Source organism: Meleagris gallopavo, chromosome 5 (assembly GCF_905368555.1).
Source record: "Meleagris gallopavo chromosome 5, MGAL_WU_HG_1.1, whole genome shotgun sequence".
NCBI lineage: Eukaryota > Metazoa > Chordata > Aves > Galliformes > Phasianidae > Meleagris > Meleagris gallopavo.
The window spans coordinates 32,576,511-32,601,605 of NC_139408.1; the positions used below are offsets into that span (position 1 = coordinate 32,576,511).

Below are 25,095 nucleotides of genomic sequence, written 5' to 3' on the forward strand. Positions count from 1 at the left end.
AAAAGGTAACTGGACATTCTTCAGTGTACGATCCCCAAATCCAACAGATGTCCTTGGCTCATGCTAAGCACATAGGATCAGGCTTTGTATTTGACGTAGAAGTGAGCATTTGCTTCATAAATATGCAGACAATTCATTCATTGAATAAAGCATACTAATGTCTAATTCAAAAGGGAAAGCTGGAGTTCCAGACTTTGTTACAAAGCTTGTCTGTGTATCATGCAAGAAGGAGCAACTAGATAAAAGAATAAAATACTTCTAGAGCAGTGATAATACTACAAAGCTGCCTTCTTTCTAACCAGTGGTCACATTGCTGGTCTACCTGCAGGAGCCATTGTGTGCTCTCCTAGTAAATCCTAATGGTTTTTTGTTTTTTTGTTTTTTGTTTTTGTGTGTGTGAAAGCAACTCATTTCACTAGAAGAAATAGAGAATATCTATAGCCTAACTCATAGTGTGATAGAGATTGTGGGGATTTTTTTTTTTAATCGATTCTATGGATTGTTCCAGTAAAATGAATTTTGTTAAGAGATAAAGATTTCATATTTATCAGTAATATGAAAAAAAAAAAATCACAAAAAAACACCCTGTTACCTACGTACTGGGAATATACTATAATTACTACTGGAATTGGGATAGAGCAGCAGAAACACACCAAACCTTCAAAAATAAAGATGTTAGTTTATAAGAAGAAACAACTTAATTCCCTTACTGTAAGAGCCCGGAACTGTAAAACAGCAACAAATAGAAGCTTCTCCTAAAAGTAGGAAAGAAAAACCTGAATCTTGAACAGACTGAATTTTAGACAACTTCCTAAGATGATTAAAATACGAGTTTTTGATTCAAAAGTATTATTGAATGGCAGCCTGATAAGAAAAGAAATTACAAACTGCTAGTGTGAAGTCATCAAGTTAGGTTGTACTTTCAGGCTGCTTTCTCCTTTGCACTTGATATTACTAGCATCTCCTCTGCATCTTCCAAGTACAGGTAGCATTATTAAATCATGGAAACAGAATCATGGAATGGCTTGGGCTGGAGAGGACCTTAAAGATCATCTAGTTCCATCTCCCTGCCCTGGGCAGGATTGCCAACCACTGGATCAAGCTGCCTATTGCCTCATCCATTCCTGGGTGAGCTGTATCCATGATGAGATGGAAAGTGACAACTCCAGTGTCCTGCAAAGCAAGTTGGGAAGAAATTTTGCAAACCAAAACTAACAGGATGAGTTTCAGTTCTTTCTCATGGTATGTGTGGCACTTTCTGTATCCATCATCAATTTCTCTACTACAGCAGAGGAAATAAATCTAAAACTCATAAATGCAATATATCTTCCAGAATTGCCTTTTAATTCCCAGTGATTACATTGTGTTCAGTTTCTGATAATAAGATCATAGATGTGTGCTGCCAGATATATTTTTACTTCCCTTCAATACACCAGATAAATTTAGTTAGTTACATTTTTTAACATAGTGCAAGATTCTCCACTATGTGTTCTTTTATTTTATTGTGTATTCTCTACAGAATTTCCCATCTCCATTTCCCTTTAATATTAATTCAAAACTTTTGTTAGTTCTCTTTTCACAGAAGTACAGAAAGCTCAGGTTAAGAATATAATCTATGATAATACTTAAGTCTACTTCAGTCACTTTTTTTCCTAGGTAGATTCTGCCATCCTTGTCATATAAACTGCATTTTTTAATCTGAAACATGTATTTGTTTGGCTGTATTAAATCAAATCAAATTTTCTAGATCCTGCCCATTTAAACATTTTCATTTATATACCATACTAGTAATCCATCCCTTAGTTATCAGGATCTCTTAGTTATCAGGATCTGCTAATCATCAAGTCGTTATTAAACTGTATGCAATGTTCATTGATAGACACTTGTCAATAACTTTCATAGTCTTCTCCCTTCCTCCCATTCTTCATTCAAAGTGGAGATGAGAATTATTATGTAACAAATTTGAACAAGTTAAAATAACTTCCCCTTTTGAATTGTATTTTGCATACAATTTATGCATAATCTTTTGCTTGTTCATCCTCTATAGGGATCCAGCAACCAGACCCAAAAGACTGCAAAATAGGTATAGAAAGAGGTTTCTTTTGTAGCGAGACAGAAATCCCAAAAGATGATGGGGGAAAAAAACTAACTAAAACAATCTTGTTGATTGATGTGTTTCTGACAAAAGGAAACATGCTTCTAGCTCATAGCTGTAAATTTCTTCCATGAGCTATAGTGTTTGAATAAAAAATAAAGCACCCTTCACTGCATATAGTGAGTTAATTCCAAGTGTTATGTATTGATGGAAGGACTTCTGATCACCATGCCCATACTCAGTCAAAATTAAAAAAGAAAAATCACAGAAAAGTCTAACAAAGAAAGGCAACCTCGTAAGTCTGTACTGTGGTTGCCTATAAAACCTATCCATTCCCTACTTTTCCTTTGATATAATAGTGCTGTTCTTTTTTTCACAGCACATTATCCTGCTGTTCAGGATATTGTATGCATGAGTTGATTGAAACCTTAAAATATATAAAATATCTCATTAAAATATTGCTTTTTTGGGCCTAGAAAAACTGTCATGAAATATGAAATAATATACTTACTGATTCTATACTGTCAAATCAAAATGCATTTTCCTAATATTTTAATTTAAGTACAAATAATTAAGTTAAAATAAAGTAAAATGAAGATACTGGAGAATTATAAAGGCAGTTAAGACTCCTGAAGACTCTAATTGACATTACTTTCTCCCAATTTTTTTCCACACTTCTTACATAAGAAGAATACTCTCTATTCCCAATGTCGATATTTTATATAATAACATTTTAAACTATTTTAAAAGCATGAATGTTTTAAAGCTTTTTATGCCTTTCTGGTTTGCTGTGATTGTTGCTGGTGCATTAAAAACATTTAATGAACTTTCATATGGCAAAAAGAAGAGAGCTTGACTCAGGTCAAAGCTAGATAAAAACATCTTAATATGATAAAAAAAAATGTTTAAACAATTACTTCTCTCTTCAGTTGAATTAAATAATGCAACACTGTTCTGAAGTTGTATACTGAAGGTCTAATAATATACCAGATGCACTAAGTGTAATTTTAATATTCAATTTTATGACTCATTTCTTTTCCAAAAAAGTCAGTTTTAAGATAGCATAATTTTGAAACTGGTTAGAAAGTCCACTGTTGGTGCAATGTAAGTAAGCTATTGGCCTCTATGATTTACCTAATTCATCTTTAGCTGTCTGCTTTTAAACATGATATATAAAATATATAAAATATGAAATAGTTTTTAATTTTATTCTATTTCTTTGGGAAGTTTTGTCTGTGCACTAGACTAGACAGATTTTTTTTTTTTAAGGCAGTAAATGTGCATAGAAGTGGAGCAACCATAAAGAAATAAGTATATATACATAATGCATTGTCTCAGATACATAGAAAGAAATACTTGATGAAAGAAAAGAGGTTTAATTAAGCTGTAACTTTTAGCAATTTAAGTTTTCTGGGAATTGGCCCACAGTAGCTCAGACTGCAAGGGTTAGCATTACTTAACATTTCCACTTGCTGGACAGCTGCTTCCAGTATTCACCACTTCACAGTACAGCCAGTTTCTAGGACTTTACATATTAGAAAGGCTACTGAAAGCTTTAAGTCTGTTTTACTCTTCTTAAGAAATGGCCTTTCTTATCTCTATTCAAATTGCCAAGAGATGACAATGCATGCAACTAACCCACTCCACTTTACTGTGGCTGTGAGGACGGAAAAAATCCCAACTATGTGCACTCCAGCAGCAGGAGAAATTCTATTCCACTTCCAAAAAAAAAAAAAAAAAGGTGGTGAAGATGTAGTGTCCATGTAATAGTGATTAATAATTTATAATTTGTATCACAATTAATAGTAGCCATGATAATTCTCTAGCAGTCACGGCAGAAAGAAAAGGCTCAGTCTGATATGGAAGTTTTATGCTGTCCCTTTCTTATGCGCAGGCTATGAAAAAGTACACAGAACAGAAATAAAGATGTGATATTTGGACACTTACTCCTTTAATTTTAATTTTGCTAAATGCTCTATTTGTACTCTTTGAAAGGGCAGAATCCTGGCTGAGCAGTGCTTAAATAAACTAGTGTACTGATATCCAAAGTCTAGGTTGCACCTCTGTCTCCTGTACAAAACTTCTATGCAACATCTGTAGTAAACTGTAAGAGAGTAAGTTCTGTTAAATTTCAAATAATAAAACATCACCAAATCAATACCATCATGTTTTCTTATTAAAATGTATTAAATGATATTATTTAACATTAAAGATTGAAAGATTGACTAATTCTTCTAAGAGATTTACAAGTAGGATTTTAAAATGGAAGTTAACAATTGTTTTATACAACTCTGTACTATTACAACGGAAATTCATCCGCAGTAAAGTTAATAAAAAGAACATTCCTTAAACCTTAGTGTTTTAAAACTACAGGGTACTCTGTGAAACTAAATAAAACAGTAATCTCTGAAAAGTCTAAAATTTAAACAAAAATAGATTTACAACCTTCTCTGTTAGGACCAAGCATAAATGCTGTAGTAGATTTACCTGCTACCTTCCAGAAATTAGGATTAGAATATAAGTATCTATGGAGAGCACAAAGTATGTTATTTCAAAATCATCAGTAAGTAAATCTTGTTGTATTTTTCTTGATCACAGGGGAAAATGGATCTTTCTCTCACTTCCAGGACAGATTTGTGTCTTTTTTCATTAAAACAACTAGAACTTGAACCAGTAAAGCTGGGAACGAGGGAAAAGAAATAGAAACTAAGGAAAGTAAAAAGTTTGAAGGCAACTGAAAATTGATAAATAAGTGTCAGAGTAGAAAACGATGGCAGTTTGCCAACCAGCTGCGAAAACTAATTCAGCTTTAGATAAAGAGATTTTAAGGGGGAAAAGGACAAGCAAACTTCAGAAAAAGGAAAAAAAAAAAAAAAAAGGAGCAAAGAATAAATCTTTAGAGCTGTGTTAAAAAAGAAACATAGGCAGTGCTTTGTTGTTTTAACTGCAGAACTGCAAGAGGGGCTTTTCATTGAGTCTTTGAATAGCACCAAAGAAATAATGAGAATAAAGTGGAAGCACTAAAGGTTTCCTTCATGCAGTAGCTTATAGACCAGTCCTCAAAAAAGGATTTAAAGATTAGCTTTTCTGGATAAATAGAAATTACTTATGGTAATAAGTGATTTTTTTTTCCACCAATCTACATATGGACATAAAAATTTCTGTGTACATATACATGCCAAGAAGTGGCTGAGATTGCTTGACAAAGGAACAGCTGGCAAATAAAACAAAACAATTAAAAAGTTCAGTGGAAACAACCTTTTCCTAGAAAAGAAAAATATTGAAAAGTATCTTAGTGAGCCAATATGTAATCCTCAAGAATACTTCCCCCCCACTCCAGGTACATCATATTTGCTATTTCGTGGTCAGAGAGCATGTAAAAGAATGAAATGATGAATGCTGTCTGGTCACAACAGCAGACCAAAATAGCAAGCTGGTATATTAAATAACATGAAGGAGGATAGTCACAGGTTGTCCCCTCATCTGTCACTAGGCCTTTTGATCAGGCTGTGAATAGCAAGTCAGCATGACGTAATGCTGCTGGTTATTATGCACAGATCTAATGACTGCATCTACTCTGTCCAATTACAGCATTCTCAGAAGTGCCCTTTAAATAAAATCTCCTGACCATTCAGATTATACAGAGCTTAGTGGTATCCTCCGCATACCTTGAAAATACCACCTTTTAGATGTGGATTCCCTGCAAGTGCCTGGCTCTTAGAGTGCCCTCACATGTCCCCCCTCTGTGAATCACATCCTTTCACCTCCATTATGCATGGCTTCATTCTGTTGTATGGAATTCCCAGAGCAGCATGGCACGACCATCCAGCTTTTACACTGTACTTTAAAGTACCACCCTGAGAGAGAGAGAGAGAGAGATCCAAGAGAGAGAGGCAGGATGCACAGCTTTCTTATGCTGTAGTATGCATCTTATATATGTGAAAAACCTGACGTTAAGATGACAAAACAATTTGGGCTTGTATCAGAGAAAAAGCTTTGAACAGTATAACTACCATAAAACCCAGGGAGAATTCACTTAACGTATTTAAAATATTTCTTACATATTCTTTCAGAGAGGGAACTATGAATGGGCCCACTGTGCTTTTTGCAATCGTATGACAAAAAACTTGGAATGATATTCTGTTTTTATTATGAACTTACAACTCAGAATATGAAGGGATCATTCAAACAGAAAAAAATACTTAAGTTCTATTTACATAGTTAGCTGTAGCATTATTATCAGCACAGATTAGTAAACTGTAAAATACAGAAACAACATGCAGACCTTCTGTTTTGACTTAGTCACAAACAGACTATAGAGTAGGGCATCATTAGCTGACATTTCAATTGTGAAAGTTTCTCATTTCCTGCAAGCTTAGGCAAATGAGGAATTTAAATCTTTTTTTTTTTTTTTTAATGGATAAATTTTCCAACAGCTGTTTCAGATTGGCAAAAAAATTCATAATGGTGGTTGTTCTTTTGGGATTTTGGGAAGTTTCTTTGGCAGTTTCTAACAGCTTAATAATTGTTTTTCTGCTACTCATCAGTGCTGATGGCTACACTTTCAGTAAGGTATAACAAATGAGGATATTGCTTTTTTGTGTTCCATGGCCTGTAATACCCTGAACTTTGTCACCATCTGTATTTTTTAACATCTTCCCCTATTCATAATTTATTCCCATCTATCTGTACTAATGATTAATATAGATGTAATTGAATGTTTTTTTCTGGGTTGGAGGTACTTTAATCCATTGCCTGCTATTTTATAACTATTTCTTCCTTTGGGTATACATACGTTATATATGCTGTCTGAATATGTCCCATTTGTATGAATCTCCAAATGATATGGGCTTTTTTTCTTATAAACTTCTTTTCTTATAAAACTTCTACAAGAACAAACTGAAAGAACGAAAATTACCTATAAAATATATCACTTTCAACTTTTACACATCTTACAGAACATATGGAATTTTACTTCACAGTCTTTTTTTTTTTTTTTTTTAATATACTGTGTGGAGAATTAAAAATGAGAAAACAGCGTATTTGAGACCACCAAATTAAAATTTGTGAGCAATGAAAAAATAACTGGCAGGCATCTTTTATGGCTTTCCACCTTTTCTAGACTTTTAATTAAATTGCTGATAGAGACCAAGAAACTCTATCATTCTCATTATAGTAAATGTTTTTAATGTATGCTTAATTAGACAAATACTTTCCTTGATATTTAGAAAATTACTGATGTGAACTCATGAACTGCTTCTGGACTTCAGCCTTTAGTCTGGCAAAGGCTGCTGGGGATGTGACAGCCTACATGTGTGTCAAATTCAAATCATGCTGCATGGATTCCAGGATACCAAGGCCATTATCTGCAAGCCTATTATCTCCCAAATGCATAAAAACACTTTCATGGCATATACATCATGGATTAGAAATTCCTTGCTAATATGTATCTATCTCCATATTTATTCCTCTACTGCTTCAGGAATCTTGATTGAAATATGCACAAAATATCACTATCCTGCTGCATCCCATATTGCTGATAAATTCAAATAATGTAAAGGAGCTGCTTTGTTTTTTGATTTAATTTATTAGACCATAAAGCTGAAATGTTGATTTTGCCTTTAACAATATCTAATTAGAAGCAGTTCCTATACAAAAATTTTATTTGCTTTTAGTAGTTTGAGTTATCCTGCAGTTTTTTATAAAGTATTCTGTTATAAGATGAAATTACTCTTTTATTAATCATTTCTTTTAGATTTCATTATCTTTTTGATGACATAGTAATTTTATTAACTTCCTTTTTATCCACCTTTTTCACTTTGATTTTTCTTTGCAGCAGTACATTCTTGTAACCATTTATTTTGATAACTTTCAATGGAAATTACTTTTTCACAAGGACAGTGTAGGCCTCTAAAATGAATTGTTTTTTCCTTTTTAAAAACTGGCCCTCTCCAGCACCCACTAAAAATAATAAAACTATCCTTCTGGAATATAGCAAAAACTCTCAGGAGAGCACAAATTAGCAACAAACACAAATAGTCTAGATAGCTTTCATAATCTTTGCAGTCTATATTAGAGGACTAGTGGGCCTCTACACAACTCAAAGACAGACTCAGTGTATAGGGCTGCTGAATTATGGCCTGAACTTCTGATTAATCACCTGAGGCGAGCAATGAGTCAGCCACAGGAGCGCACGTGAAGGCAATTCACCCATTTAAGAGCTAACTGCCAATGGAGAAGAATAGGGTGAGTGTCCTTTTCTGCTCTAGTATAATAATTACATAAGCTAAGCTCTCGAATGTACTATATCATTTGTATATTCATTGATTGTACACTCAAGTACTGTAAAGACTCTTAGAAATATTTTTCATTCTCTAATTGAAAAATACAGATGGGAGCTCAGGTAAGAGGCATCTTGATGAGATTCATTTATAAGATTCTTGTTTCCCTATAAATCAGTTTGGTAAGCTTTTACAGTATTCTTCTAAAACTTTTTCTTAGTTTATATTCATAGTATGATATATCTCAAAATTGGAGAAAAGCATTACTATGTCCTTTTTTTGGATACTTGATGCTTAGAATTAGACCTTAAAGTTTCTGTGTGATGGAGAAATTTTATTAAATAATCTCCTCTCAGAATATTTTTCCTTTAGCATATTTAAGCTTTGAAAACTTCGAGAAGGAGCAGGAGGCAAGTGTGTTAGAGCAATCAGGTTATGGAGGTACTAGAGGTATATGAACTATGCAAGTTAATCAGAAGTGCAGAACTGGAAAATGCTTCTTGTGAAGAGTTGTTAAAAATTACTTAATGTAATCATAGCAAGATTGTATTTACTGTCTTTCCGTAATAATATTACAGATAGACAATTAATATGTTTTAACAATTATTAATCTTACTTGCTTTACAATAGTTTTTCAATCAGTAAAAAACACAATTCATTTCCAGTTAGTCTAGGAGACGAGATTGAGTGTAAACATCACACACACACACACACAAAAATCACTACTTGTATTAAGCCTTTATCCACACCAGTGTAGCACTGCAGTACTTAAAACTTTTTTCATCTACCCGTCATCATTATTTGCAAATCACTTAAGAAAGAAGAACGGCAGACAAAAGAGCTGTAAGAACAAAGAATTGAGTTCATTTAGTTATGAACAGCTGGTTTTGGTAACATATCTTACCTGCATCAGAGATTTCAGCTATTAAAAATCCTTTTTTTTTTTTTTCCTCCCATCTTTCTTGCTGCTTTTTTTTCTTTCATACTTCATAGATGTTAGAGTTCTGCAACATTCTGCCAGTCCAGCAATGTGTGCAATGTCCTAGCATAAAAATACATACTAAAGGTATTCCTTTTCCAATGTAAAGTTGTTGTTTTTTTTTTCCCCCACACACTTACTAAAGTTTGATAACGTTTGTCTCCCAATAAATTTTTTTATTGCCTAAACCAGTTATCTGGCTTCGCAGTGATTTTCAGATATCTTCAGCTGTTGACAGGACAGTTTTGTAAAGCTATCTGAATTTCCTAAGTGAAAGGTGAATTTATTAAAGAATTTTACTTTGTTGACAAAATTATTTGTGTTACAACAGTTATCAACTGTATAATTACTTTAGAGCTGAACATATTCAAAATGCTCAAAATCCACGTAATTACTGCAAATACTGGAAGAAACATCCACTCTTTTTTTCATATGTTTGCACACAGCAGTACCCACAAACATTCAGAGTGCCCGTTACTCTGCTCTTGAATGCAAGAGCCTAACTCCTGCCTACATCATGGTTTAAGATCTCATGATCATTTATGATCTGTTTTCTTCCCCCTCAATGCTTGCTATTCACTTTCTGTGAAAAGCTGTTGACAGAAATAAAAGCAAAATATTCATATTCATCTTATATTTATTTTATTATCAATTAATACATATTTTCCCCAATATTTAAGTAAACCAGTTTTGTTTTTTGTTTTGTTTATTTTCCCCTTATTTTCTTAAAGATGGATTTTAACTGGTAGTAATAAATTAGTAAAGAATGTTTTGTGTAGGTGCCTTGTGAGTGGCTGCTCTCTGGGTGCTGGTAGCAATAGGGATTCCCCTGTAGACAGCAACTGTCCCATCAGGAGCATTTGTAGCCCTATCTAAATTTCCTAAGTTCAGTGCCAGGGGACCAGGGCAGCCCCAGGCCCAGAGTAGGCCATGTACAGAAAGGTTTGCTTTGATTAAAAACTTATATATACAAGGCAAAAATGTGCATTTCTTTTGTTTTGTCTGTGTAGTTCTGCAATACATCCTTTGAATGAGCAGATGGGATCAATTACCTACTACTCATTGTTAAAATACAAATTTTCAAACTACAGGGCCTTCACACAATACATATTGTGTTCAAACTCTGTTCAGGTTTTGTACTCTGTATCTTTGCGTGTTCTCTCTTGCAGTACTGAGACTGCTCAGAGTATTTATAAAAGTGCAGGAAAGCATAATTTCTAAGGTAAGAGCTGCTTTTTACTTCTGAGGAATATAACAAAGAGGCTACGTTAGGCTGGACATTAGGAAATATTACTTTTCTGAAAGAGTGGTCAAGCACTGGAATGGGCTGCCCAGGGAGGTGGTAGAGTCACTGACCCTGGAGGTGTTCAAGGAATGTTTGGATTTTGTGTTGAGGGACATGGTTTAGTGAGTACTACTGGTGATAAGTGGATGGTTGGACTGGATGATCTTGAAGGTCTTTTCCAACCTTGGTGATTCTGTAAATAAAAATGATGCTTCACGTTTGCAGAGACAAAAACAAATTTGGAATTAAGACATCAGGTGCTTCCTGGCATCAGTGCTGGCTTTGTCTGTAGACAGAGATAAAACATGGTATAATGCTACCTCCAATACAAAGTTATAAACTTAACATGTGAATTTTCTCGATCAAACTCAAGAGTAAAGCCCAAATTGACTTCACTGGAGTAAGGATGAATAGTCACAGAATCTTTAAGGTTGGAAAACACCTCTAAGATCATCTAGTCCAAACATCAAACTATTACCACCATGCTTACTAAACCATGTCCGTAAGTGACACATCTACCTTTTTCTTGAATATCTCCATGGATGGTTACTCCACCATTTCCCTTGGCAGCCTGTTCCAATGTATTACCACTTTCTGAGAAGAATCTTTACCAGATATCTAACCTAAACCTCTCCTGGTACAATCTGAGGCCATTTTCTCTAGTTAAAACACAGTTGTCAGGGAGGTAGACTCCCATCTCACTGCAACTTCCTTTCAGGCAGATTTAGAGAGCAGTAGAGTCTCTCTTGAATCTCCTCCTCTCCAAACTAAACAATCCCAGTTCTCTCAGCTGTTCTTCCTGGACTTCTGCTCCAGATCCCTTACAGCTTTGCCGTTCTCTGGATATGCTTCAGTGCCTTTCTTACAGTGAGGGGCCCAAAACTGAACATAATGCTTGAGGCGCAGCCTCGCTGGTGCTGAGTACAGGGGGACAATCATCTACCTGCTCCTGCTGGCTACATTATTTCTGATACAAGCCAGGATACCATTGGCCTTCTTGGCCACCTGGGCATGCTGTTGGCTAATACCCCAGGATCCTTTTTCTCCATGAAACTTTCCAGACTCTCTGCCCTAAGTCTGTAGCATTGCATGAGGTTATCATGACCTCAGTGAAACCCATGCAGTTGGCCTTAGCCCATCAGTATGACCTATGAAACTAAATAATTGAACTAAATTTCAAGGTAGTTTAAATCATAGGCTTTTTTTGTTGTAGCAAATATCTGCTATATAAGAGTTTTCTCAACATAAAGAGAGAAGTTTCTGATCATCCATTATTTGACATTTGTATTTTACTGAGTCCAGGAGAATTAGTTTATAGCACTAATTTAATTATTCTGAATTTCTTTCAGTAACTCTGACTTTATAGTATGTTTTGGACTTCAAGCACAAAGTTACAGATGTCTGTAATAGTCATGCTTTAAAAAAAAAAGTACAGAAGACATTGTTTCTGTAATGACCATCCTCCCCCCCCCAGGAACTGTGTACCAAATTAAATACCAAGTTAAGAATAACATTAATCCAATCACAGTGCTTTAAAAACTATACTTTAAAAAGAACTTCCTTTCATTTTGAAAACCGCAGCTTATCAGTTATCTGTTGTGTCTCAATGGAAACCTAAAATGAGTGTTCCTATAATCTTGAAATCTTCAGGAAACAGCAGAAAAAGCAGCGCCTATTCTGTTTACCTGAGAAAGTAAATCCTTCACACATTCGAAACTTGCATTAATATGCATGGAAACCTTTAATTTGTGAAAACTGTGGGACAAGGCCTGGTGTGCACCATTATTTATATGACAGAACATGAGAGTTAACAGAATGCCTTAGAAAGTGGCAGTGCCAGTATTCAAAACTTGAAGTTTTTATTTGGAAATTCACTGTGGACTTATTTACTTCCCATCTTAACAGGATGATATTCACTGGGTTTGAATATACCTTGTACCACATGGTACACTGAATTTGTGTACCGTAAGTTACAACACAAAAAATAGTTACAAGCACTGCTATAAGTCCCTTAAGTAAGCATGCTGGAAGTTGAACTCTGCAGGCTTTTGAGTATTGCTTTTTAAGAATACAGAGAAAAGGAAGAGAAAAACAAGTGCAAGCTCCTTACTTCAATCTCCCCCTTCTCCCCCACCCCCATGAAGCAAAATGGTTTGCACCTGTAAACTAACAACTGATTGGTCAAAGGGATGGAGAACAAAACATTAATTGGAAATGAGAAGCTGAGCAATGAAGAAATCAGGACAGAACACAATAGTGCAGGGAATGTGGAAAGGCAGGAGCAGGCTGGTAGAGAAGGCTGGTAGATCAGGCCTTGAAATATGACTTCACTCATACTTTTATTTTTTTTTAAGTTAAACAATGACATATGATAGTTTTCTCAAGAAAAGAGGACTGGAACAATACCTAGACAGAGTTTTTATAAGCACACAATCAGGTCTGGACAAAGATCAACAAAATACATCACTGCTTCGCTGCTGGCAGGAGGATTGCTACTCAGCAGGATGCTCACAGCATCTGGCTTAGTGAGATAATTTAGTTCTGACTGGGATGCTCTGAACAGCCCTCTGAAGGATTGTGCACTCCTCCACTGACTATATAGGGAGCCCAAGGAAACAATCTTTAAGTTCTAATAAAAAATCTGGAAAGTGGAAAAATAAGCTACAAGTTTTTGGAAACACTGCACCCCACCTCCTTCAGAAGTTCCTTCACTGCAACAGGGTGGCAGAGTAATACACCCTTATTTTTTATGGCACAGCAAACGCTTCTTCAGCAAGTAGCATTTTACCAACTAGCACATGCAAAGGATATATTCAGTATACTTCCTTCACCAAGTTTGTAGGGGAAATACAGCAGTTCTTCAGTATCTCCTGTTAAAAAGTGTGTATGACCATCTGGTACAAGGCAATATAAAGCAGAAAGAATTAAAAATGGTGTTTAACTTTATTTCTTTTAGAAGTTTGCCAGCATTGTTGTTGACCTGTGATTTTCTGTTTACTTTCTTTTTTTCCACAATGTGATTGAAAATGAACAACTGTTGGAACATTTGGAAATGCTCAAAAGTGTTTGTCATATTTTATATAATCTTTGAGTCTTCAGATCCCTGAAAACATGTATTCATTTTTGATTGAAATTTTCAGAAATCTGTCTTATTTCATGAGTACAGTAGCCCTCAGATATAAACCTCATCTTATAAGGAAGAGAGAACCATGAAGGAGGGTTTTACAATCTCCAAGTAATTTATAGATTTCAATGATATCAGACATGTAAGTATTTATATCTGGGATATAGGCTATTTATTTGTGCTGTCAGAAAGATATCTTTCTTTCTCAAGCCTCGAATCACATGAGAAGTTTGGATTTATATTACACATCTCCAAAACTGTTAACCTCAATTTATTCCTTAGAAAATTAAAAAAAAAAAGAAAATGAGTAAGAGCAAGAGAACACTGAGAAGACACTTGGTAGGCAATTACACAGAAGAATCATTACCCTTTCAAGTTATATAAGTTGCTTTTCATTTGACATACACTTTCTAGTGTTGCTTAATGAAAGTAAACAAGAAACACTGAAGTTAAATTCAGCAAAAAAATTAGTCTCATGATATGTTAACAGCACATATTAGTATTTCCATTACTTTCTGGTGGATTCACTCTATTTTGTGAACACAATTGTTACTCTTCATATTAGGAAAGGAATGTGTTATTGCTACTTGAGTGCTCTAAGGATAAAGAAAAGGTTTGGATAAAAACTGTTATGCTGTATTTTGCAAAGCGTGTACATATAAAACATTGTCTACTTTAAAACTTGCTGTATTTGTCACAAATTTTGACCTGTCATACAAAATACGTGTGTTTTCTGTATTCATCCTAAAAATAAAGTGGAGAAAAAAATTCATGGGTTATTATTAGAGTAATTTATCTGAATTAACGATCAGATTTTTATCTGTTAATGTTGGTCATACTTTTGAAAAAATAATAGAATATAATAGAATTACTATAGAAAACATACTCTACTCAATAATGTTAAAATTATAGTATCTTTCAAGACTGAAAAAAATTAACAAAGCTTTTATTTCCACATTTGATTTCATATCTAACGTTAATAGAAGTCATCCCATGCTGCCTGGGCCCTTTCTTCATTCCAAATCAGAAACCCTAATCAGCCAATAATTTTCTGCAATAAAATTTTGTTTGTAGTCCCTAACTATGCCAGCATTAAGTAAGCAGTCCATTTACTTTAGCAAAAAAGACAATGGAAATAGCCCTTTGAAGGCATTTTTGAGGCTGCTCCGAAGATCATGTTTTCTCTCTGAATGATAGTAAGCCTCAATCAGACCCAAAAATTGCTGGAGGATGTTCCTAACTGTGTGAAACTCCTATGCATTTGTGTGCCTGTTGGCTCTGAATATACAGTTCAAGAGACATCTTTTCAGATGCAAAGGGAGCTTTTCAGAAGTCTTAGCAATAGTGGTCAGATACCACTGCTCCTAAAATAGCTAAAAGAACAGGATAGTTGCAGTCTTCCCTCTCCCACCACAAACTTCACCTGATACATTACTGGACAAGCTGAACATCCTCTCCACAATCAGGAAGATGTATGATTTTATCTTGCCCTATCACTATCATGGATTAAATATTTGCCATTCTAATCATAGTAGTTCATGCACAGTATAGTACATCTTTCATCTGTCTATGGACAATTTTGTCAGAGAAATACCTTCTGAGATTAACACAGAAGATCTGAACTTGCTTACTGATTTCAGCCTAGAACATTTCATTTTAATCCATCTTGCTGCTGTTAATATTTGTGACATGCCTAGCGTTCTGTTTCTGTCTTTCCTATCATAGTTACAGTTTACATTATATCCTGCAGATTCACTATATTTTTTTTCTGCTAATCACAGAATCGTAGGGGTTGGAAGGGACCTCCAGAGATCATCGAGTCCAACCCCCCTACCAAAGCAGGTTCCCTACACCAGGTCATACAAGTAGGTGTCCAGGCGGGTCTTGAATATCTCCAGAGAAGGAGACTCCACAACCTCCCTGGGCAGCCTGTTCCAGCGCTTTGTCACTCTCACTGTAAAGAAGTTCTTGCACACATTTGTGCGGAACTTCCTATGCTCCAGTTTCTGGCCATTTCCCCTTGTCCTGTCTCCACACATTGCTGAAAACAGTCTGGCCTCGCCACTCTGCCCTCCACCCCTCAGATATTTATAAACCTGGATCAGGTCCTCTCTCAGTCTTCTTTTCTCAAGGCTAAACAGACCCAGTTCATTTAGCCTTTCTTCATAGGGGAGATGCTCCAGGTTCTTCACCATCTTCGTGGCCCTCCACTGGACTCTTTCCAAGAGATCCATCTTTTTTGTACTGGGGAACCCAGAACTGGACACAGTACTCCAGATGAGGCCTTACCAGGGCAGAGTAGAGGAGGAGGATCACCTCCCTCGACCTGCTGGCCACACTCTTTTTAATACATCCCAGAATGCCATTGGCTTTTTTGGCCACAAGAGCACACTGCTGGCTCATGGCCAACCTGTCGTCCACCAGGACGTCCAGGTCCCTTTCCGCAGAGCTCTTCTCCAGCAGGTCATCCCCCAACCTGTACCTGCACATGCTATTATTCCTCCCTAGATGCAAGACTCTACACTCACTTTTGTTAAACCTCATCTGGTTTCTTACTGCCAAGCTCTCCAGCCTGTCCAGGTCTCACTGAATGGCAGCACAGCCTTCAGGCCTGTCAGCCAATCCTCCCAACTTCATATCATCAGCAAACTTGCTGAGGGTGGCCACTATCCCTTCATCAAGGTCATTGATGAAGATGTTGAACAAGACCAGACCTAGCACCGACTCCTGAGGAACATCATTAGTTACAGGTCTCCAACCAGATTCTGTACTGCCAATGACAACCCTCCATGTTCTGCTAGTCAGCCAGTTATCAACCCACATCACTGTCCACTCATCTATCTCACACTTCCTCAGCTTTGTTATAAGAATGTCGTGGGAGACAGTATCAGATGCGTTGCTGAAATCAAGGTAGACTACATCCACTGCTCTCCCCCCATCCACCCAGCCAGTGACAACACTGTAGAAAGCTACCAAGTTGGTCAAGCATGACTTCCCCCCAGTAAGCCCATGCTGACTACTCCTGATAACCCCCTTTTCTTCCAGTTGTCTGGAGATGGCATCCAGCACAAGCTGTTCCATCACCTTTCCAGGGACAGAGGTGAGGCTGACTGGCCTGTAATTACCTGGATCTTCCTTCTTGCCCTTTTTGAAGACCGGAGTGACATTTGCTATCCTCCAGTCTTCAGGCATCTCCCTCATTCTCCAAGACCTCTCAAAGATGACAGAGAGCAGTTCAGCAATCACCTCTGCCAGCTCCCTCAGCACCCATAGATGCACTGCATCAGGTCCCATGAATTTATGAACATCGGTGTTGCCTAGGTGCTCTCAGACTGCCTCTTCCCTGACTAAAGGAAAGTCTTCCATTTCCCAGATCCTCTCACTAACCTCCAGGGTCTGGGATTCTTGAGGGAGAACTTTTTCACTGAAGACAGAAGCAAAGAAGGCATTCAGTATCTGCGCCTTCTCAGCATCCCCCATTATCAGAACACCCTCCTCACTTAGTAGAGGAGCCACATTCTCCTTGGTCTTCCTTTTATTGTTAACATACTTTAAAAAAGCCTTTATTATCCTTTATCACCTTTGCCAGATTCAATTCCAGGCTTTAGCCTTCTCATCACATCCCTGCAGGCCTTGACAACATTTCTATATTTTTCCCAAGTGGTCAGACCGTTTTTTAATACAATATGTAATCGTGATTACAATCCGCGTATACAAGTAACAAACCTTTTTCTTTTTCTTTTTTTCCTCCATTAGTGCAATAGCATTAGCTCTAGTTTCTAGTCTACGTACCACTTTCACTTCCTTCAGAACCAAGCTGGCACTTCTCATATTGAATAGCTTTAAAATTGTTCATAGCAATCAATGACAACTGAGGCATCACTAAAGAAATTTTTATCTCCAAGCTCCAATTTAGTTCAGTCATTAAGCTTGAGTAAGCTTGAGCTGTCAGAACGTTATCCCTCATCTCATGCTGTAAGCACAAAATCAACTTCAAAATCAAATTTGTTCTCTTACTACATTTTGTAACAGCCCATTACCAAAAATAAACTTTACTGAAATAGTAGCATCAGTCTTTAGAACTCAGATAACTATATAAGCTTTTTATCTAAGGAAGCTTCTATTTCTCAAATATGATCCACATTAAATCACTTCCTTGTATTTCTTTTGTGCTATTTGATCTTGTTAGTGATGTACAGAAAATTCCTGTTTGTGCCATATTCTTAAAAATAATGAATGCATATTTAAGAATGAAATTAAGATATAGAGGCAAATATCAGAAGGAATTTAAATACCAGAAGCAACTAAATATTGAATATATTAAATAAATAAAGACCCATAGATGCTCTTCTGCAATATCTCTGTATAATAATTATTTGCTTCAGATAGTCTTCCACATATCAAATTCAAATGCTTGGGCTATGTCTGCTCATATACTGGTAGCCCTCTACAACTGTGTCCTAAAATAAATCCTGTCAATTTTTGAATTCTTTACATTCACCTGAAATTTCCTTTCACGAGTAGATTAAAGCTGAAAACAAATATCTGTCTTAAACAGGTTGTTAGACTTTCTGACAGTAATCTGAATTGCTGGTTAAGGCCATGTTTGAGCAAAGTGTTGTGAAAGTTCTTGAATTTAGAATACATAAGTACCACAATGTGCTTCAAATGATACTATTTATATGCTTTAAGTTAAGCCAGCATTTTTACAATGCCCAAAAAGCAAGAAAACCAAGGCAACAATATCTAATGATGTTTTTAGTTGTGTCGAGTGAATGATAAGCTTTGCCAGACCCCCAACAAGTTGTTCACCTACCATCCATCTCCAGCAGGGTAGGAGATCTATACATAAATATAAAGTAAGGGAAATGAATAGCTTTCAGATGAAGAAACTTCATTAAATAAGCAGGTTGATTACAATGCTAGAAAATAAGAGATCAGTTCCTAAACATAGGATCTGTAGCCTAACCATACGACTAAACTATTCATTCTCCAGCTCTCAGATGTGTCAGTCATTAGAACATGTCTTCTTAAGAAACGCATGCAAATACTTTTTCCACAGAGGAGCAATAGTAGGAATAAACTTAATGATCAAGGTAAAAATGTGACACTAGAGACCAACCAACAGAATTTTAATAAAATGTAGTGACAGCAGTAAGCCATTATTTCATAACAATTTTTTTTTATGTTTCCACATGCACATCCACACACAGCGCATTTTTGTATATTAAAGAGTAGAGACAGTCAAATATGTATCTATATGAAACTGCATGAACTCACAGATACTTGTCTCTTAGGCAGTCACCATTTTTGATGACAAGAAGTTTGGGCAGGATTTTAAAGGATTTTAACAACTCTAGAAAAATGTCTTCTGAAAGAAGAACATTCAGATAATGTTGCTGCCTGCTTTTTGGTCTGTGATCTTCAAATCACTATTTTTTCAAATCAGAGAGATATAACAAAAATTTGCTCTAAGTACTTTTCTAGCTAAAGGAGAAAAACTGAAGCATTTATTTGACTCAATACATATTCAAAGAAATACAAGTGGAAAGCAAGGTGTTTATTTTGTCTTCAGAGAACAGAGAAAAACAATTCACACTATAGGATCAGACTTAGAATTCTATTTGAAAACAGGCGAGAAGGATTGCTTGGTTAAGAACTGAGGCTTTTGAGCTGTTGAATGTATTCTGCTGTGAAAAGGGAAAACTGGATCAAGACTGATCTAGGAAGCATTAGTATTGAAGTCTGTAAACTAACTAGCTAGAGCAGCTGTGTAAGCAAGAGAAGATTAAAAGACAGGAATTGCTCACTGCTTACTGAAATAGTTGAAATAGAACTTAGTTAATAGATTTGGATGTAATAACTGTAGCCATGTTTATTACAGCTAAGTCATCCAAAATGATTAATTGTTCTCTGGACCCACTGTGGTAACCTCCTGCTTTTGGAACATTTGGATTCCTGTGGTTGGCCTGTGGGACTGTCTTCTTTACTCAGACACCGATGCTACTACATCCAATCTTCCTTTCTCTCTACATCAATGAAGTAGAAACAATGGTGCTATATGAATATGCATGTCAAAAACAAAATAAAAATTACAAACCTATGCCCAAAAATGGATTTGCTGATTTTCCACATTTTTCTATCATGAAAGTTAGGATTTTTTTTTCCCCTAAATCAGGCTGATTTTTTAATTTATTATCATATGTGATAGTTGCAGGTACTGCACCACTAATAACTAGTAATAGAGACCATGAACAGTATTTTAATATTAGTTTACTTTTTACTTAAAGATTACTAAAAAAAATTTTCACATCCATGAAAGCTCATAACACTCACTTAGCAGATAAGTTTATTACAGGGGCTACAGGGCACATCACTAGCATCTACTATTTGGTTATTTCCAGAACTTGTCTCATAGAAATTTTATTGTCATCCTCTGAAACTCCTTTTGAAAAGACTAATTGTCATGCAGCAAAGATGCCCGGTAATGCAGAGGACTGGAATAAAGTCTTAGATGTAGCATTGTAAAAATCTCTCAGGGACAAGATTACCAAAGAATATCCATTCCAGAATGACTCTAGTCACATTTATATAATCCCAGTCTCATTTCTAAGGATTTGTTATGTTACAAGATTTTGGTAGGTAATTGGTCATTAAAGATGAATTGTATTATGATTATACTTAGGTGAGGCCATATTATATCAGTAAAACATATTGCTCATACTCACAAGTGACTGAGTAATAGAAGCGGGGATGGAACCCAGAAGTCACCATTCCAAAGTTTCTGCTATGACTACAAATAACAGTCTTGAGCTTGTTCTACATGCCAGACTTTTATCAACTTGTACTGTTTCTAGGAGTCACTCAGCTTAGTTGTTCAGTTCTGGTACTTGGAAGAAAATTGATCTGAACTCAGAAAAATATTCCCCCCACCCCCCCAAAAAAAAAAGCCTAACAAAACCCACAAAGGCAGTGAGATCTTAAACTTTTTTCTTATTCAGAAGATAGTAAATATATCTTCTTCTTCTACTTTGAAAACAGGTAATGATAGAATAAAAATTATTAATATATCAAAGTATTTTTTTCTCATATAGAAAGTATCTAAGGTACAGGGATCTGGCATTAACATATAAACATGTAATTTAAAATGTGATTTCTGTAAGATATTAGAAGTAGCAATTCAGCTGTTCCCATGGTATTTTGATAAGGCTGGAGATTGAATTTGGCACTGATTATTTTATACCATATTCACAGTGTTACAACACTTAGAAGAATTATGTTAATCTTAGGTTTTCCTTGACAAAAATACTCATTTAATGTGACTTAGAATCATAGAATATCCCCAGTTGGACGAGACCTATAAGGATCACTGTGTCCAACTCCTGTCTCCATAGAGGACCACACAAGAAATTAGATCTTATCTTGAACAAAAATAACTTAGATTGAAAAAAGTACATTGGTTGCACTAAATCTTCTCATGTTTTCAAAATAAATTGACCACCTAATGGATAGAAGTGAAACAGATTTCTTTTAACAGAACTAAAAATATTGCTACTAGCATTGCTAAACTACACAACAAGCCATTCTACTCAATATTATATATAGGGTTTTATACTGAAGATAACTTTGAATTGTTGTGAAAATACCATTCATACAGATTGTTTTGCTGTGATTACTATCTTGATCTGGATTCCTATTAATGCTTTGAAAGTTGTTTTATATACTGCACAGAGGTGATATAAATCTACCATTAGATCCACAAGCACCATGAACAGTCATTCAGAAACAGAATTTGCTGCTTTTCTCCTGCAGTTTAACTGTTCAGTTACATATTTTATTAATGAAAATATCTGTAGATATTGATTTTTATAGTTCAGACTTGTAGGAATGAATGTTTATGAAAATTCAATATTCTCCCAATGGACTGAGCTCTGCGTATCAGAGGTATCTATTTTAGAAGCATGAGGCTGTTTGAACATTTTCCTTTCTTCATTTTGTGCTTAAAACATTAGGATTGAGAAATCAAGGTTGAAAAGAAGGGTATTTTTTATTATTTGCTCTATACAAGCTACATACAGCTCTGTCTAAAATTGTTCTATTCTAGATAAAAACATATCCTAATTTACTTAGCTAAAGAATTCAATACATGCTTTCTAAGGAAGTAAAGCCTCCTAATTAATTCCTCCAATTAATTCCAAATACAACAGATCCAAAGGAACAATAACACTATTTAACAAATAAAATTCTCAACTACAAAACACTGGTTTTCAGCATAGTCATTACCACTAGCTAGGCATTTTTGCCAGCAACAGAGAGCCTGCATGCCACACTTGTAAAAATCTGCACCAGTAGAGGTGACCCACTGTTTTACAGATGCTATGACAGCACTGTTATTGCAACACACATTCACTGCCTCACTCTGCTCACATTCACTGTTTGCTCTCCAAAAACATTCAGCATTGATAAATTTACATTTATTGATGAATGTCAGTGGGTGCCATTTTCTCCACGTGGAAAAATTGAATTCCACACCTCTGCTTCATACACACTACATTGTCAGAAGCCATTTTTGTCAGACTGTCCCTCTGATGTCATCTGTCGCATCGTAAGAAAATGTAATAAAATATTGGTAGGAAGGTTCAGCCTCTAATGCCATACCAACAGCATCCTCCGACATATGTGGGTTATTGTAATAAAACTAGCTGCTCCAAAAGTAATGCCTCTGTTGTAGAACAAACTGATTTCAAGGTATATATGCATACAATCTAGTGTCTTTTTAAAGCTGTAGTTCCAATTAATTCCTGTGCAGATTTGCACCACCTTGCATGCTGAGTCTTGCTGAAACAATATTTTTCTGAGGAATTCAAAGGTTTGCCTTGAACACTTCACATATAGGTGAAAGTAAATGTGAACAATAAAGCAAAAAAAAAGCCTTCATGTACATTTCAACTTCTCTATCTCAGCACAATGCTGAAGCAAACATTCTAGCTGGTCACTTAGCAACCTTCTTTACTGCTTTTACTTTGTATACTTAGTTCACACAATCACTGGTGGAAAAATCTAATTTGATAGCAATCTGTACACACCGTGCACAACAGTAAATGACTATACAAAGTATAAGTCAGCAAAGATGATGTCTCAGACATTCACATTGTTCTGCTATCTGGCATTCATTTCACAGTCTCAAATTCCCCTGTAGTATTACACAAGCTCTGAATCTGGTAAAAGGTACTTGCTGATATACTTAAGAACTTGAGTGACCATATCGTTTAAAATTCTTTCTGTAATAGAAGGAATCAAGATTCAAAATTTTGATTCCAATCCAAGTGCAAGGTCCTGCACCTGGGTCAAGACAATCCTAAGCACAGAAGTAGGCTGGGTGGAAAATAGATTGAGAAAAGGATTTGGGGATGTCAGTAGATGAAAGACTCAATAGAAGCCAGTAATGTGTTATTGCAGCCCAGAAGGCCAACTTTATCCTGTGTTGCATCAAGAGAGGTGCCATCAGCAGGTTGAGGGAGGGATTTTGCCCCCCTGTTCTGCTCTTGTGACATCCAACCTAGAGTTCTGAATCCAGTTTTGGGGCCCCAAACACAAGGACGTCAAGCAGTTGGAGCAGGTCCAGAGGAGAGCAACAAAGATGATCAGAGGGTGGGAGCACCTCCCCTGTAAGGATAGGCTGAGAGAGCTGGAGATGCTCAGCCTAGAGGAGAGAAGGCTCAGGAGAAACTTCACAGCAGCCTTCCAGTATCTGAAGAGAGCCTATAGGAATGCTAGGGGGGGAACTTCTCAGAAGGGCAGATAGTGACAGGATGAGGAGAAATGGTTTTAAACAGGAACAGGGTAGATTTAGACTAAGTATTAGCAAGAAATTCCTTACTGTGAGGGTGGTGAGACACTGGAACAAGTTGTCTGGGGAGGCTGTGAATGCCCGCTCCCAGGAAGCATTCAAGGCCAGTCTGGATGGCTCTTTGAGCAGCCTGATCTAGGGAAAGCGTCCCTGCCTATAGCAGGGATTGGAACTAGATGATCTTAAAAGGTCCCTCTCAACCCAAACCGTTCTGTGAACCCAAACTATCAAACTCCTAAAAGAGGAATAGGACAGTTATACTGCACCAATTTATTATAAGGTTTTCAACATATTAATAAAAGTACATGATAAAAACAAATATTTCGACTGTGGGAACTTTAAAAGTTCTCCAATGGTATTGAGGTGTAGTTTTTGTCAATGGTTATTGCTCATGCTGAAAAATAGGAAATAGATTCCTTCCACGTACAATTAAAACTATATGTATTCAGATGCATAAGTCTAAATGCATATATTAGTTATATTTTCTGATTGCTTGAGTTTTGTCACTTTGGTGGACTATTGATTATATTCCTTCAAGTGAAAGGTTAAACCGTGCATTAAAATAAGAAGGTTACATAATGATATTCATTTTTCAGTTTTTATTTAAATAAATTCTCAAATACTCTCATTCTCTGTAATGCTATTCATCAGCTTGAAAAGTACATGAGAATTAGATCCATGCCTAAATGAGGATTACTCACAGCTATTTGCAGATACTAAAAAAAGCCTACATATTATAGTTAATCTTACTGGCTAATACTTGCCAACAACATTTAGGAAGGGATTAAGAAGAAATTCAGGAAGTTAAACTTATAAAAAGCAAAACAAAACAACTTTAAAACAATTCCTTGAGGTTATGAAACATTTTTATGTTAGTAAAAGAAAGGATAAAGCCTGATAAATACAACAGAGGCAAACTGAGACTAGAGCTGTTATAAATCTTGCAGAGGCCATTCTACAGTAGTCAGAGTCAGTAACTAAAACTGTTCAATGCAGTGACCAAAGTCCACCAGCTTCTTCAGTGCTCACGACATCTAAGACAATCTATTGAACTCTGGAGAATCTGAAATGTTATGGAAAGGAAATTATCCACATTTGTACTACCTAGCAAGTTAGAGAGGATTTTTTTAGTCCTGAAAGTACAATACTGAAAAAGTATCAGCTGCAACTTAGTACACCCTAATATATATAGGTATATATATAGTACACCCTACACACACACACACACACACACAGTGTGAGAGTCAAATAATCTGCTCAGTACTACGCATAGTTAGGTATGCTGTCAAGACTCCAAGCCTTTACAGAAGTTGCCTGAGGAAACCTCTGGCCTTATTTACACAGAACAAGGCAAATAATGACCACTCCACCAGTCAAAAACACAACAGACACGGTTATCTAGGTAACACTCATTCCAGGTGGAAGGGATGAATTTACCAAAGTAGCTGTGTTGATAAAGATGTAGGTGAGCAACAAAGAAT

The 25,095-nt window shown here is 36.0% G+C and overlaps 1 long non-coding RNA gene across 3 annotated transcripts in view; it reads left to right on the forward strand.

The window, feature by feature from the left end:
- Window positions 1-25,095, forward strand: part of LOC116216676 (uncharacterized) — a 92,406-nt gene that overhangs the window by 11,583 nt on the left and 55,728 nt on the right. The window contains exon 4 of one of the 3 annotated variants that reach the window (XR_014883612.1): window positions 986-14,534. The exons of the other annotated variants lie outside the window; for them this stretch is intronic. This is a non-coding gene — a long non-coding RNA (uncharacterized LOC116216676). Of the gene's footprint in view, window positions 1-985; window positions 14,535-25,095 lie in introns of those variants that run through there. 3 annotated transcript variants of the gene reach the window in all.